A 17,397-nucleotide genomic window follows, 5' to 3' on the forward strand; every position below is an offset into this window, starting at 1 on the left:
ATGGCAGGGAGAGAATTGCTGCCGCCAGGCAACTACTGGTTAAATTTACACAAGCGCGCCTCTGGCATGGTGTTCGGCAGAACGAAAGTCCTAGTCGCTTGAAAGGGCAGCACACCCGTAGAAAGTTGGTGGCATGGTAACACGAGACCTCCAATCAGGATCATCCTCTTAGGAGCGAAGCTCATCTTAGCCTAACCTTGTCACGCGTCACGCGTAACCGAGAGAAGAGACAAGAGAAAAAAGACGGTAGTCTCACAAAAACAGCGTAATGGATGACACTATTTTATGGACGCACAAAGTGCAGTTGAGTGACGATATTCTAGATAACGCTGTACCGCTGGTATCTGATTGGCTGCTGCACAGGCTGTGCCTCGGTACGCGAAGAATGAATGCCTCTCTCAGTCTCGTGAATGGTCACCGCATGTGGCACTAAGTTGGTGGGGCATGGACGAATCAGAGCAGCGGGCGCGTGGAAGACGCTTGCACTCGGCTTCCTTGGCTCGCGTCACGTCAGTGTTACGTGCGCCGTCTGCATTCTCGAACGAGATCGGATGCCCGGACGCATGCACGTACGAATGGACACACGGACGAATAGACGGACAGACCCTGCACCCCCCTCACCGTCATGCACTCCATGGATACGCTGTGATTTTTTTTTACTCAAGGATATAACATTTACGTTCTAGCCTTCAGGAAGACAAATGCGATTGATGAAACGTCATCCTGACACGACTACTGTTAAGGATTTTTCTAACCTTGTGGTCACAGACGCTTGTGGTTGCTGTATGGTGATAGCGTGTAAGTGGAATCGGAGAAAGCGTTGCGAGAACCAGAAGAGCGGCACCTAATGGGCGCCTAACTGGGCTAAGATCGCCTACTGAGGGCTTGCTATAGTTATTTGTTAGTCAGAGTTGTTTAGCTCGAGTTATTAAAAAAATAGCAGCATACTCAGGGAGTGAATGATAGAGAGTGGGGCGAAGCATTAGTCCGTCCATTCGTTCTTCACTTCACTTCACTTCACTTTATTTCCTTAAAGACCCCACAGGGGGGTGTTACATAAGGGGTGGGTTGTACAAGAAAGATACAAAAGCCACAGATTAACATTGCAGATGCATTGACACACTTTGAATAAAACGTGATGGACAGGTGATTGAAACAACATCGTGGGGAAGGTCATTCCATTCTTTGGCGGCGCGGCAGAGAAATGATGCAGAAAATGTTGAGGTGCCAGATCGGGGTCGGAAGACTTGAAGTGGATGGCCAGTGCGGGGAGAAATGCGTGCGGCGGGAGCGATGTAAGGTGGTTGGCGGAGTGAGCTGTGATACAACTTGTGGTACAGTGACAACGTAGCAATTCTGCGGCGAAGGGAAAGACTTAATAGACCGGATTCATTTTTAAGGGATGAAACACTGACATCGTAAGAATAAGAAGAATGAATGAAGCGAGCGGCACGATTTTGAACTGCTTCGATGGCGTGGATCAGATAAACTTGGTGAGGGCTCCAGATGGGTGATGCGTATTCAAGTTTGGACCGGATTAGCGACTGATAGGCTAGAAGACGAACGTGATACGGTGAGTGACGTAGGTGACGTTTTAGGAATCCTAATGATCGGTTGGCTGATGAAATCATGTTAGTGATATGCGTTCGCCAGGAAAGATCAGGGGTTAATGTTACACCAAGATACTTGTAGGATACGGCTGTTTCGACTGGCATGTTAGCAATTTCATAGGAAAATTGGAGTGGGTTTTTGCGGCGGTGGAAGGAAACTAATTTGCATTTGTTAGGATTAAGGGTTTAAGGGATTAACGGATTCCGTCCGTCTGTGTGACCGTCCATGCGTCCACCCGGCCGTCCGTGCGTGCATCTGTTCGTGCATCCATCCCTGCGCTCATTTATGCATCCGCCCCTGCGTCTGTTCATGCGTCCCTCCATGCATTTGTCTGTGTGTCCGTTTGTCCATCTATTCAACACTCCAAGTAACGTCTCGCATCTTTTCGTCATATATTCCGCATATGCACCGCCATCAAGTGGACATTCCAAGAACTAAACGAGAGGTGGCCCACGCACACTTTCTTACGACTTGCGCTTCTTGTCTACTTCCCACCTTTAACCCCCTCGAGTTCATAGTATATACTAGTTCATTGTATTCATGGCACTGCGGTTCAACGCTCGCTAAACCGTTCTAAAACTAAGGAGGTTACACCCAGCGAGTATAACGTAGCAACCCTTTCTTGTCAGATAGTGCTCAATGTACATGCCAATAGCTGCTATAATGGATCGAAGCGTGCGCGTTAACAAAAAACCGAATGCTCCTGTCTCTCATTCCCCATTAGCAGCCACTGGCATGTACATTGAACACTAACTTTATTGTTCAACAACGCACAGAAGAAATCTTCCACCGGCACCACCTTGGAGGTGAAAATGTAACAATTGTTACACACTACGACGGCTACGAGGGATCAACCGGTGCCGTTATAAGGAGCATCGCCCCTAAAATACAGATGTTGGGAGCCATGAGCTAAAAGCCACAAAATGGCTTGACGAGGCCCACGGTCGCTTTAACTTGGCGCTAGCAGGAAACAACAAGAACACGAAGCAGCGAGAACATACTACACATCTTCCTTCGAACTGAAGTAATTTTTACGTATTACATAGATGGACATGTTATCTCAAAAATATAATGCAACTGTCCACAAAGAAGGCATCTTCACCTATGGTGGAACGTTATTTGAAAGAGAGTTGTAGGCATAATACGCACTGAAATAATGGCAAACCTGTACATGTATAGATATACAGACTCATACCTATATAAGTGCATAGGTACAGATAACCAGTGCCGATAAAAACACCCCACCTTACCTTTAAAGCAATATGCTTGCAAGTTTTGAGGTCGAAAACAGGCTACTTAAAGGCTATGTTGTATTGTTGAAATGACATGATAATGAATAATTTTTAAGCACCACTGCCTATTCAGAGAAGAATGCGAGATTTGGCGTGTCGTCCTTTTTGACAAGCTGTCATTTTTGGCAAGTGGGCGTAATTTGGGAAGTACTCAGCGTCGCAGAGGTTTTTTTGGTATAGATTATTGCTATGAACGAGGCTGACGCTAGAAGTAACTGGCAGGGTAACCTGGCAGTTTGATAATTACAATTATATTCAAAACGCGTTCAATGGGACAGGCGCGTAGAGACGATGCTTTGAAGAAACTAAGCGTGGATGTCATGGTCATTCTTCAATATTTCACTTCAGCAGGAGCCCTGCTAGAGCACAGTGGCAGATATGATGGGACGTTTGCAGAAATTGTGGCGTATGTGAGGAAAGAAACACCGCCGTTGAGCTGTGAGGTAGGAAGATGTAAAGGTTGGGGCATTTAAATATTTGCACGGTGCAGAACGTGCAACTTGTTTCTAGTGAGCAAGCTGTAGTATGGAGTGCAGGTGTTGCACTGCAGTGGAATCAATATAAAAAGTGCACAAGGTATTCTCAACTTTTATTTGGAGCTCTGCCTGGAAAAAATATTCCGTACAAAGCTCTTGAGAAATTTACGAGGTGGCAGGCTAGGATTTGTTCATTTGTAGGAGAACAACTACCATGTCGTTTTCTTTTTCTGTGGGTTGTAAATGACATTTTTGAGAACTGTTAAGAAATTAAGGCCGTCTAGAGTGCTGCCAGAATTTGTAGTCCCACCAGTGAATGAGCAAATACCAATCCAGGCTATCTAAAGCACGTTGTTTTCTCCTTTCTTTTTCTGTCACTGCAGTTTTCATTAGAGTGTCTGACAAAAGTCACATAAGAAATTGTACAATGAACGAGTCGATAATTTACTGCTTTTATCATTGTATCGGCAACTATACTGTTCAGGTTCATGACAGGAGGCTCCTGAACATTTAGAAAGAATGCATTTATTGCAGAGTCAAAACTTTTTTTAATATTACATCGTGTTACCGAACGAAGATCTAGATGAGAGCCGACAGACGGAAAGAACGTAGTGGGATAATCAGGGTTAACAGTGGAAATGCCTCCGACTGGCTGGCCGACGTTTCCGTAAGAGGACCTATCTTTTTCAAAGGTGCGATGTCATCCTTGGCGTTTAGTTTTGAAGGGTTAGTGGGGACGTCCTCTCCTGGTGGGGGCGCGTGCCTATGTTGATAATCGCCGTCTGAAGAGCAGCAAAAAACTATAAAGCAGAGGAGTGCAGTCACCACTTCTCTTCAAGTCAGGTGGTAGTGATTCAAGATTGTTCTGCAATCAACAATCACGGCTATTGATTTGTTTCCCAATGTTGATGTGAGAAAATGACCAAGCAGGTCTAACCCAACACGGTAAAATGGCTCCGCGGGTATGTCGATTGGTTGAAGATGGCCAGCGGGTAGCAGCGGCAGTGTTTTGCGACGCTGGCATAACTCACACGCGGCAATTAGCGTATCGGCGTACCGAGCAAGCAAGGCCTGGCCAAAAAACAAAAAAAAAACAGCGCCGTACGTGCTCGTGCGTGCGAGGTACGCCAAGGTCTCCAGCTGTGGGATTGTCATGAAGTTCGGTGAAAACACAGCACCGCAAATGCTTAGGCACAACAAAGAGAAGGTCAGGCTTGTAAGGTCGGAAATTGTGGCTGTATAGGACACCATCTTGAAGAACAATGTAGTAGACGGAAGCGGTACTTGGGAAGGATTCCTTATGGCTTATGATGTCAACCAGCACTGGATCCCGCTTACGTTCTTCCCTAATGTTAAGGAAGTCGGACACAGACAAGATACTGTGCTCCGTGGGTGCATGCGTCCTCAGAATTGCCGACAGGGTATGGGGAGAGGCAATCGGCATTATGGTGCAGGCGGCCAGATTTGTAGACACCGAATAGGAAGACTTTCACAGGTGAAAAGCCCAGCGTCCAAGACGCCCTGATGAATTTTGAGAGAGTTCAGCCAACAGAGTGCATGATGGCCGGTAACTACCGCACAGGGGCATCCATATTGATACAGCCGAAATTTCGCCACCACCCAAATGAGAGCCAAGCACTCACGCTCTGTGATTGAATATATATGTTCGGGTTCCCTTTGGAGGCGACTGGCGTATGCAATAACGTTGTTTCTGTGCCAGAACTGCACCAACGCCATGTCCACTTGCATCTGTACGGATTTCCGTAGGTGAAGCAGGGTTGAAGTGAGCCATAATCGGAGGAGTAGTGAGAAGAGCGATGTGAGTCGAGAACGTAGAAGCCCCTTTGGAGCCCCATGAAAACGGGATGCCTTGCTTCAAGAGCTGCGTAACAGGCCTCGCTATGTGCAGAAAGTTTTTCACGAAGCGTCAGAATTAAGAACATAGTTAGATAAAGCTGCGTACTTCCTTCGCCGATAATGGGACAGGAAAGGTTCTGGCAGCGCTGATTTTTGCCGGGTATGGTTGTACACAATTGGTGTGTAATATATGGCCAAACATTGTAATTTTGTGGCGTCTGAAGTGACATTTAGACGAGTTGAGCTGTAGGCGAGCGCGACAGAAAATGCATAAGAAGGTTGAGAGGCGAGGCGCTCTATGTTAGTTCCAAATGTTGATGAAAAAACATTGACGTCTTTCAAGTAGCGCAAACAGGTGGACCGTTTAATTCTTTGAACAGGGAGTCTATCATTAGTTCGAAGGTGACTAGAGCAATACTAAGGCCAAAGCGCATGGCCTTGAACTGATATAGGTCATTGGGGGGTGATGAATTTCGTCGTTTCTTGGTCCAATTCATCTACCTTAATCTGATAGTTGCTTGAACGAATGTTTATAGAGCAAAAAGAGTAGAACCCACATAGGCAATCAGATGCATCATTTAATAATGACAGAGGATACAAGCCTTCTCGGGTAATTTTGTTTACAGGTCGATAATCGCAGCAGATACGCCAAGCGCCATAGTTCTTGTGACCACTACATGCCATTTCCATGCCACTGGTACGTAGCAATATTATTATCTCTTTACAGAAAATCAATTGAAATACGGCTGCTCTGTATTCTAGCTGCTGTGAGTCGAAGAGAGCGTACAGGTGTATTTGAGGGGGCCGAATCGGGGAAGCTAAAAATGATGGTGAATATCGAGAGAAAAGAAGCGCGTGAGCGCAGGTGAAGCGGAAACGCTCAGAACGGACGTCATAGCACTTCGAAGCTTAATTTTAACTAGTGTGCTAGCCAAAAGCCTTTAAGACGTTGTTTAGTGTGATCGCAGTGACTGGAAATCCCTCAATTTGTACAATTGGTGCCGAAAACAGAAATTAAAAACCAGTGACCTATGAACGGCTACCAGTAAACTGCACGGGAATCGACCAGCTAAAGCCGCAGCGGACGTCGCAGCGAGCACAGAACATAAAGTATATAAACAAGGCAAGTGTTGAACTCACTAACAACCCTGCGACTAGGACGAGAACCAGCGCATTTAGCACGGTATCACCGATGGGAGCGACTCTGTGACTCATGAGCAGCTCAATTTTATATATGAGAGGCTGAAGGCTAATAACGACGAGCTTAATAACGTGAACACCGAAATAGAGCAGCACATTCCTGACGAAGAGCTTGATGTCTTGAGGTCTTGAGGTAGAGTATAGCGCAGTCCTGGATACGAAGACAATGCTACTCGTACTCAAGCGGAGCTTAGTAGCAAGAAAGTTTGCATGCTACGGTTGCCGACTACAACCGAAGAAATGGTCGCTCAAACAGTCACAGCACCATTAGATGGAGCTGGAGTGAGACTGCCTAAACCGACAAAAGCTGCATTTTCTGGGAAACTGTGCAAGTGACCGACTTTGGGGAACTAAGTGACCAAATTGTTCACAGGAACATCAGCATATGTAGCGGCCGCACATAAATTATATTACCTGCGACATCAATGACAGGAGACGCTGCATCGGTAATGGTGGGCCTTCTGGCGACTGATAGCTGTGAGAACGACGCCATCACCATGCTACAGAGGGGCTTTGATGGCAAGACGACGCTAGAGCTAGAATATTTTGCGAAGCTACACATGTTGAGCCCGGTTCGTTCGTGATATGGCTCAAAGCTCCGAGGAACTTGAACGACAATGCTCTTGTCCATATCGAGGCACAGGTATTCTTGGACTGCCTAAGGCCTCCTTCTGATCAACACTCTGCGACATTTTACTGCGTGCTCCTCCGCGGGAAATAGTCGCGCAATACCATTGATCGTGTGCAGTCCAAGTGTCGTGTGACTCGAGAAACAATGCACCCCTAGGACTAAATAGCCCTTGCAACTTCCTGTGCCCCGAACTGGAATACCTAAAGAGCTATTTCAAGGACGCTCAGGGCGAGAACTCGGACAACATCGAAGTGGAAATTACGTTGACATATTCTAGCCATGCAAAACATACTTCCTCTGTACTTCACACTAACTCAGCGCGGGAAACAAAGGAGGACAATCACGCCTTTTCCTCGTAAATTGAGCACTGATCGGAATTATGCAGCGCTGACTTGCCTTTGACGGAGAAGAAGAAACTACTTTGCAAGGACAAGAGGTGTTTCCGCTGCATCACCAAAGGACATCGGGCACGTGACTTTAAAAGAAAGATAGCCTGCTCGAGATGCAATGCTGGACACCCTACGAGCATGTGTGACCCGAACAGAAGGGCGCAGCGCACAGCCCATGGAAACAAAAACGAAGAAGAAATTATAACAGTGTGTGCATCACACAAAACACGGCCACTAAATGAAGGCTCCTTTGCTCTCGTAATCCTGTACAAATTCCGAGCTTGGCCCGTAAACAATAACACACGCCTTAACATACGAGAAGTTTTTTGATGGTGTCAGTCCGAGAACCTTTATTACTTAATTACTGTCTAAACATCTCCGGCTGAAAAGAATTGGAAACACTTGAATGGCACTCAAAATCAGCTCAAGCAGCTAAGAGGCGTCGAATAGTTGAACGTCGACTGCGAACTTAGTTTTCTGGCGAAGAGTTGGTGGCGCAAGGAATCTAGAGCTTACGCATATGCTAGAACATCGAGGAGACAACAATAGGCGTACTTTCTATCGCATCTTGAAGAAGCTTAAAAAGGGTGTCGCCGATGAGCTGGTACATCCATCTGTGATCACGAAGAGTAGTATCAGCGTCCTGTTCGGCTCGGATAAAACGTGGAAAGTGTTGACAAGTGAATTTTTCCGATGTGATGGCATCGAATTGTTGATTGTATTTAACCCGAAGTTGGGTTGAACCTTCCAGGGAAGCTTATGGCACTTGATATCTAATTGATTGATATGTGGGGTTCAACGTCCCGAAATCACCATATGATTATGTGTCGACCGACTGGTTCACGAAACGTGGTGTGCGTGCTGAAAGTTAAGACTACCGAGTCCAACGATTTTGTGCAGTTTTTGGGGAAGATAAGCGCCAGAGAGTAACAGAAATAGGCAAAACTGCTGAAGAGAAAAATACTATAGTACAATATTAGAAAACCGCTAGCCAGTCAACGGCAGATACGAATTGACGTGCCCTTGTAAGAATGGATTTGAACTTGAAAGATACGAAAAAGTCACCATTACTCGACAAAAAAACATTGTCGATCATCTCAAGACGAAGATGCATCTGGTGCAAACAAATCACCATATTATAATAAGTACTTGCATACAAGAAACTCTAAAGTTATCTGTGATTGACTTTCCGTCTTCACAATTTGTACATGCCACACGAGAAAGTACGCGAACACCCGCTTACGACAAAAAACTTGAGTAGTCTTTGATTCTGTGGAAACAGATGACACGAGCCATCACGTTGCAACCTATTTTTGCGCTAAATGTGAAGTCCTGCTTCTCAACCTCGTCACGGATAGAACACCCGTGGCCTTTTTACTTTGTCTACAGTGTTTGACAGCGAGAAGAGGATCACCAAGCATGATCTACTTGAACAGCGAACGAACCATTTACAAAGCTTCCGGAGACACTGAGTGCTCTCAGAAGAAGTCATTGGCCGCGTCAGCACTGACGGCATTGTATTGTCACGGGGTCGTGACGTGGCCGAAGACAGGAGACTTCGTGTTGGGATTTAACTGTTTATTTGGGCGAACCTGTGCCCGGTAAAAGGAAAGTCCAATTACAGCAGCAGTCTCGCACAGATAGCAGTCTCGAACTGATAGCGGCGAACAGAGCGTCGGCCTTCGATCCACAACTACTGACAAGTGGCGAAGCGCGTCGGCATTTATACTCTTGCCATCGAATGTTCTAGCGTTATCGCTGGCGGTGGCGTAGGTTCCAGAACAATCTGTACCGTTAGCACAGTGGGCGTGATCTTATCGAAATGATCTACTACAGTCCGGAACCTTCTGGAAAACTGCAGGCGCGGTTTGCGCTGAGAATCGGGTGGTGTTTTGGGACGATAACGAAAACTTGGGAAATGGAACGTGGCATTGCCCCCCTCTGAAAAAAGGCATCGTCCCGATGCTTTAACTAAAGATGAAGGTACAATAATAATGCAAGAAAGTACAATGAATAAATTACGATGAAACAGTAATACAAAAAAAACACTGTTTCCGTTTGTTAACGCGCATGAAACGGCTTGAGGCGCGCGACATGCACGACTTCAGGTCGCGATCGGCGTCGTTGAGAGTTCGTGATGCCGTCGGGGACAACCTCGTAATCAAGTCGGCCGAGACGTCGAACCACCCTGTACGGTCCGAAGTAGCGTCGCAGAAGCTTTTCACTTAGTCCACGTCGGCGTATCGGCGTCCACACCCAAACACGTTCACCGGGCTGGTATTCCACGAAGCGTCGTCGAAGGTTGTAACGGTGGCTGTCTATCGTCTGTTGATTCTTGATACGGAGACGCGCAATTTGTCGGGCTTCTTCGGCACGTTGAAGGTACTCGCTCACATCGAGGCTTTCTTCGTCGGTGACGTTGGGTAACATGGCATCGAGCGTCGTTGCCGGGCTCCTTCCGTAGACCAATTTGTATGGAGATATTTGCGTCGTCTCCTGCACCGCCGTGTTGTATGCGAAGGTCACAAACGGAAGAATGGCGTCCCATGTCTTCTGTTCGACATCAACGCACATTGACAGCATGTCGGCGATCATCTTGTTAAGCCGCTCGGTGAGGCCGTTGGTCTGTGGGTGGTACGCTGTCGTCCGGCGGTGGTTTGTTTGGCTGTATGCCAAGATCGCTTGAGTTAAGTCGGCAGTGAATGCCGTTCCTCTGACGGTGATAAGGACCTCCGGAGCGCCGTGACGTAGGACGATATTTTCGACGAAGAACTTAGCTACCTCGGATGCACTGCCTTTTGGCAGGGCTTTTGTCTCGGCGTAGCGGGTGAGGTAGTCGGTAGCTACCACGATCCACTTGTTTCCGAAAGCCGACGTCGGGAACGGCCCTAGTAGGTCCATACCAATCTGCTGGAAAGGTCGACAAGGTGGATCAATTGGCTGCAGAAGTCCCGCTGGCCTTGTCGGCGGTGTCTTGCGTCGCTGACAGTCCTGGCATGTCCTCACATAACGAGTGACGCCGGTGGTAAGACGTGGCCAGTAGTACCTTCCTTGTATCCTCGCGAGCGTGCGAGAAACACCGAGGTGCCCTGCCGTCGGATCGTCGTGTAGGGCCTGCAGAAGTTCTGGTCGCAGAGCTGAAGGCACCACAAGGAGGTACTTAGCTCGAAGCGGTGAAAAGTTTTTCTTTTGTAGAAGAGCGTTTCGTAGGAAGAACGACGCAAGTGCGCGCTTGAATACCTTCGGGACTTCGGCGGTCCTGCCTTCGAGGTATTCTATTAGGGCTTTAAGTTCCGGGTCGGCCCGCTGTCGTTCAGCGAAGTCGTCTGTAGTTATCGTTCCCAAGAAGTAGTCGTCATCCGGGTCGTCAGGTAGCGGTTGGTCGACAGGCGCACGAGAGAGACAGTCGGCGTCGGAGTGTTTTTTGCCGGACTTGTAAATGACAGTAATGTCATATTCTTGAAGTCTCAGGCTCCATCGTGCGAGGCGACCTGAAGGGTCCTTCAAGGTGGCTGGCCAACCCAAGGCGTGGTGGTCGCTCACAACTTTAAAGGGCCTGCCGTAGAGGTAGGGGCGAAGTTTCGACGTAGCCCAGATGATGGCGAGGCACTCCTTTTCTGTTGTAGAATAATTTGCTTCTGCTTTGGATAGCGATCGGCTGGCGTAACCAATAACCCTTTAAAGTCCGTCAGGCCTTTGCACAAGAACGGCGCCAAGACCTACGCTGCTTGCGTCAGTATGTATTTCTGTCTCGGCGAATTCGTCGAATTGGGCAAGTAACAGAGGCGTCTGGAGGCGATGTTTAAGCTCCTGGAAAGCGTGTTCCTGGGGCGATTCCCACTTGAATTCCACGTCGGCCTTGGTAAAGTTAGTGAGAGGATCGGCTATGCGGGCGAAGTTTTTCACGAACCGCCTATAATAGGCGCACAGGCCCAGAAATTGGCGCACGGCCTTCTTGTCAGTGGGCGGCGGGAAGTTGGCGATGGCGGCTGTCTTCCGCGGATCGGGACGAACTCCAGGCTTGCTGATAACGTGCCCCAGAAACAAGAGCTCCTCATACGCAAATCTGCACTTTTCTGGCTTCAGTGTGAGTCCGGACGTCTTGATGGCTTGAAGTACAGCTTCAAGGCGCCAAAGATGCTCGTCAAACTCGATAAAAACACGACGACGTCGTCCAAGTACACAAGGCAAGTCTGCCACTTCAATCCTGCCAGTACGGTATCCATAACGCGTTCAAAAGTTGCAGGCGCTGAGCAAAGGCCGAAGGGCATCACCTTGAACTCGAAGAGGCCGTCCGGTGTTATAAACGCCGTCTTCTCTCGGTCTCTTTCGTCGACTTCGATTTGCCAATAGCCAGTCTTGAGGTCCATTGACGAAAAGTAGTTGGCGTTATGGAGCCGATCAAGTGCGTCGTCTATTCGTGGGAGAGGATACACATCCTTTTTCGGGATTTTGTTCAGGTGGCGATAATCGACGCAGAAACGTAGGGTCCCATTCTTTTTCTTCACTAACACCACGGGGGACGCCCATGGGCTCTTGGACGGCTGGATAATGTCATCCCGCAGCATTTCATCAACTTGTCTTTTCATGGCCTCACGTTCTCGCGTCAAAACCCTGTACGGACTCTGACGGAGTGGTCTGGCATTTTCTTCGGTTATGATGCGATGTTTCGTGATTGGGGTCTGCCGAATTTTCGATGACGACGAAACGCAATCTTCGTATTGCAGGAGCAGGGCCTTGAGCTGTGCTTGCTTATCGTTCGGAAGTCTGGGATTGACGTCAAAAGCTATGGGAGGGGCTTGGTTCTTCTGAGCAGGTTCCGCAGAATCGGCGAGGGTGAAAGCACTGGTGGCTTCGACAATTTCTTCGGTGTATGTGACCGTTGTTCCTTTGTTCACATGTTTGTACTCATTCCTGAAATTCGTGAGCATAACCGTTGCTTTGCCTCCCCGCAGCTCTGCAATTCCTCTTGCGACGCAAATATTTCGGGTGACCAACAGATGCTGACTGCCTTCAACGACGCCTTCCAAGTCAGGTGATTTAGGAGCGCCGACTGAAATAATGACGCTTGAGCGAGGCGGAATGGTGACTTGTTCTTCAAGCACATTCAAGGCATGGTGTCCTGACGGCGTGCGCGGCGGTAGTGCTTCTTCTGTGGATAACGTTATCGACTTTGTTTTTAGGTTGATGACAGCACCATGGAGGCATAAGAAGTCCATGCCAAGGATGACATCTCTCGAGCAACGCTGTAGGACTACGAAGTCTGTAGGATAAATACGGCCGTTAATGGTGACTCTCGCTGTGCAGATTCCTGCAGGCGTTACGAAATGACCTCCAGCTGTGCGGATTTCAGGGCCTTTCCAAGCTGTCCTAACTTTCTTTAACTTCGCGGCGAACGACCCACTGATGACAGAATAGTCAGCTCCAGTATCGACGAGAGCAGTCACACTGTGGCCGTCGATAAGAACGTCGAGGTCGCTAGTTCGCCGTCTCGCATTACAGTTAGGGCGTGGCGTCGGGTCACGGCTGCGTCGGCTTGTTCCGCTGCTTCCATGTTGCGTCGTCAGGCCACCTTCGGTAAGTGAGCTTTCGCCGTCAGGGCTTTGCCTGGTTAGCGTTGTGTTCGGAAAGCTCCGTCGCGGCGTCGTCGTCGTCGGAGGATCTTCGGTAGTTCGTCGCACAGCAACCGCACCTCCACCGGTTGTTGCCCTTAGTTTCCCGGATACGGGCTAGGAGACCAGCCCCGCGTTGGGCCGGAGTACTGCCGGGGGTGCGGTGACATGCGGCGGCTGGGCGACGGCGAACGGGAAGGACTTGGTGGTCTCCATTGAGTTTCTGTCAGGTAGTCGGCGATGTCACGTGGCCGTTCCCCCGGCTGCGGACGTGGTGCATCGACGGCGAAGCCACGCAGTCCCATCTGTCGGTACTGGCAACGGCGGTAAGTGTGCCCGGCCTCGCCGCAGTGGTAGCACAGTGGGAGGTGGTCAGGGGTGCGCCAGACGTCGGTTTTTCTCGGCGCACTGCGCTGGCCCGCTGGCGAACGGTAGGTCGTCGGTGGGGGTGGTGGCGGCGGTGGTGTCTGGCGACGGAAGTGCGACGGGGCGGCGTTTCGGCGTGGACGGGGAGGAGCGTTGTGGCGCGCTGCAGCGGCGTAGCTCATAGTTTCTGGCTCGGGCAGTGGTGTTTGGGGAATTCGAAGCTATTGCCAAACTTCTTCTCGCACAATGTCGGCGATCGAATCCACTTGAGGTTGCGCCGAAGGCAACAGTTTGCGCAGCTCTTCCCACACGATCGCTCGGATCGTTTCGCGCAGGTTGTCGGAGTCACTGGCTTGAGCAGCAGCGCATTCTGGCGTCAGGCGACGATTATACTGTCTGGTGCGCATGTCCAGGGTTTTTTCGATGGTGGTCGCTTCAGCTACAAATTCTTGGACGGTTTTCGGTGGGTTTCTCATCAGTCCCGCAAAGAGCTCCTGCTTGACCCCTCGCATGAGGAAACGAACTTTTTTCTCCTCAGGCATGTCTGGGTCAGCGCGACGGAATAGTCGGGTCATTTCTTCTGTGAAAATGGCGACATTTTCATTTGGTAGCTGAACCCGGGTCTCTAATAAAGCAGCGGCCCTCTCTTTGCGAGCGACGCTCGCGAACGTTTGCAGGAATGCGCCGCCGAAAACATCCCACGTTCGGAGCGTGGACTCCCGATTTTCGAGCCAGGTCCTTGCGGTGTCTTCCAAATAGAAGAACACACGACGCAGCTTTTCGTCATGGTCCCAGTGGTTGAGGGCGGCCACATGGTCGTATGTTTCTAGCCAGGACTCCGGGTCTTCGAACGATGACCCATGGAAAATTGGTGGTTCCCTGGGTTGATGCATGACCATCGTGGGCTGGGACGCTGCGGTTGTCATTGTCGCTGCAGTCGCGGTCATGGCCTTGGTCTTCCGCGCCTTGTCTTGCAGAAGCCCGTACTCCGGTGGTAGCCCTTGCTGTCGGCGGCTTGTTCGCTGCTCCTGGTTGGCGTCGGTATCTTCTCCGCGACGTGGGCTGGGTTCACGGCTTGACGGGGGCGTCCGGTACATGAACGAAGCAGCACCTCCACCAGATGTCACGGGGTCGTGACGTGGCCGAAGACAGGAGACTTCGTGTTGGGATTTAACTGTTTATTTGGGCGAACCTGTGCCCGGTAAAAGGAAAGTCCAATGACAGCAGCAGTCTCGCACAGATAGCAGTCTCGGACTGATAGCGGCGAACAGAGCGTCGGCCTTCGATCCACAACTACTGACAAGTGGCGAAGCGCGTCGGCATTTATACTCTGGCCATCGAATGTTCTAGCGTTATCGCTGGCGGTGGCGTAGGTTCCAGAACAATCTGTACCGTTAGCACAGTGGGCGTGATCTTATCGAAATGATCTACTACAGTCCGGAACCTTCTGGAAAACTGCAGGCGCGGTTTGCGCTGAGAATCGTGTGGTGTTTTGGGACGATAACGAAAACTTGGGAAATGGAACGTGGCAGTATACAATCTTATTGCGTCAAATGCTTTTTTCTAGAATGAATAGTGGCAGAACCTCAAAACGGTCACTGAAGCTTCCTCGTCAAAAAATCAGAAATGTGCATCTGCGCTTTAGGCAAGTGTCAACAATGCACACTGGATCAAAGCCATAAACTCTGGTCCTCTAACTTTCGTTGAGGCAGATGCAACAGAACCTTCCTCGTTGACATCAGCCGAGCTTTTCTTTGCACGAAGATATACAGACGATGCAGCCACCAGCCATTCAAAACAAGCAGATGCCATGCGCACGCTCGCTCACATAAAGCTACCGGTGAACATTTCTTGGACGGGACGAAAAAAATACCTGTTACAACTACAATCATCGGACTTTGCTGGCACCAGATCAACATGGCAGTGAAACAAAGACACATCGTGCTCTTGCATGCAGACAACGTGCTACACCAGCCATGAAAGCTTGCAAGGGTGATGGAAGTGTATTACAGTGACAGTGGCCTTTTTTGGTTTCTGGAAGATCAAGTTGCAAGGTGGTGTTCAGGCTAATACTGACGCTGCATTTATTCCGAATATGTGGCTAACTTTGTGTGCATGAAAAGTTTGATTATTTGCGCGTCCCGGGCTGGGTCAAGATACCAAAAAAAAGAGTGCCAAGGCAGGTGAATCGGGGACGCTCGGAATTGACGGCAGAGCACTTCTGAGCTCATTCCTAATAAGTGTGTTAGCCCCAAGTGTTTAAGACAGAGTTGAGTGTGATCGTGGCAACTGGAACGCCATTGCTTAAACAATGGTCTGAATTTTAGCCTCCAATTTACCAGCCTCGCCTTACTTATAGTATGGTAGCATTGAATAATCGTGGTGGCTTGCAAGAGCACTAGAGGCAGTCGACTCGAGCACACAGGAAAGCCCAGCTGGGTTAGAAACTTGTTCCAGAACTTTAAAACCTGAGCAGAGAGAAGTTAGAATTCACAGTTTTCGGAAATAATAACACCGGCCCCCTGAAGAAGCTATTATTTATTTCTAATAATAATTATTTCTCCATATCCATATATATATTTCACCAAAAACTGTACATGCACACAAACTACTCATAATTGTTATACCATAACTCCAAATACTTATTAAAAGCACATGAATGCGTGGCGCCAAGTCCTATAGAAACCAGCGCCAAATTTATCGATAGAAATTCTTCTTGAATACAATTAAATGCGGCAGACTCCCAGGAAGCATTTTGATTAAAATTCTCTTTAGAAAGTGCTTTGGTGGGGGCGAAGCATGGATAACTATGCTAAATATACAATTAATGTAGATGAAACCAGCGTATCTTTTGTGGGAATATAAATAAACAGTGGCGTAGCCAAGGTAAAGGGGGTGTTGGGAGGTTTCAACACTTCCCGAAATTTTTTGTGCAACCCCCCCCCCCAATTAACCCCCTTTTTTTGTCGCTTCGGGCTGACATGATTTATAAACTAAGCGGTGCTAATATCACAATATCTTTCCTGGGTGCATTTACAGTGACTATAGTTTCCATACGAAAGAACGTGTTGGGCTGTTTGTCAAGGACTTTGCACTCTGAGATTTCGGGTAGAAATTTCGGCGGCGTTTGTTTAAGGTTGGCTGGATAGCGAGAGAATAATGCTGGAGAAGTGGTCACAATTGTACCTGCTGCACCTGATCTCGCCGGAGTCGACCACTACAACAATTTTCACTTGGCAGATGTTACTTTTAATAGTAAAAGCCAGACAGAGTTCCAAGGTCTGATAGGCCACGTCAAGCACATGACAGTGTGACTCTGCGTACGTGGGCTAAGATATACTGCAGCCAAGACTAACATTTCTATTGAACCTTCATGTGTTCTTGTAATATTTAAACACACACATACACACAAACGCACACGCAAACGAGACTAACATTTCTATTGAACTTTTGTGTGTTCTGGTAGCATCTAAACACACACACATACGCAAACGCGCGTGCGGGACAGAATATTCACCTCACCATATCCACCGAGCTTCGCTTGTATGCGATTGTTCGATACATTGATGTTTACTCTGCTCAATCGCCTAAATGCGCTCTGAAGTATTGTCCAGTGACAAAGATTGACAGACACAAACGTACAGGTCCATCACGACCTTAGAAAGGCTTTCGAAAGTACTCATCATGAAACTTTGACGGATAAATAAAAAGTTACAGCATATCCACAAGGGGAATGATGAGTGTGGCGAAGCGCATGGTTGGACGGTCGGACAGGCGGACGAACGAACGGACAGACACACGGACGGACGCACAGATGGACAGAGGGACGGACGCACGAATGAACGGACGGTAGGCTACTGGTTATATATGGCTGCAGTCTGGCTACTACTACGACCACGACACGGGACATACGACCAACGGCGTAAGGAGCTTCGACCCCAAAAGGTAGTGGTAATAAACCTA

Source organism: Rhipicephalus microplus, chromosome 1 (genome assembly GCF_043290135.1).
Source record: "Rhipicephalus microplus isolate Deutch F79 chromosome 1, USDA_Rmic, whole genome shotgun sequence".
Taxonomy (NCBI): Eukaryota; Metazoa; Arthropoda; class Arachnida; order Ixodida; family Ixodidae; genus Rhipicephalus; species Rhipicephalus microplus.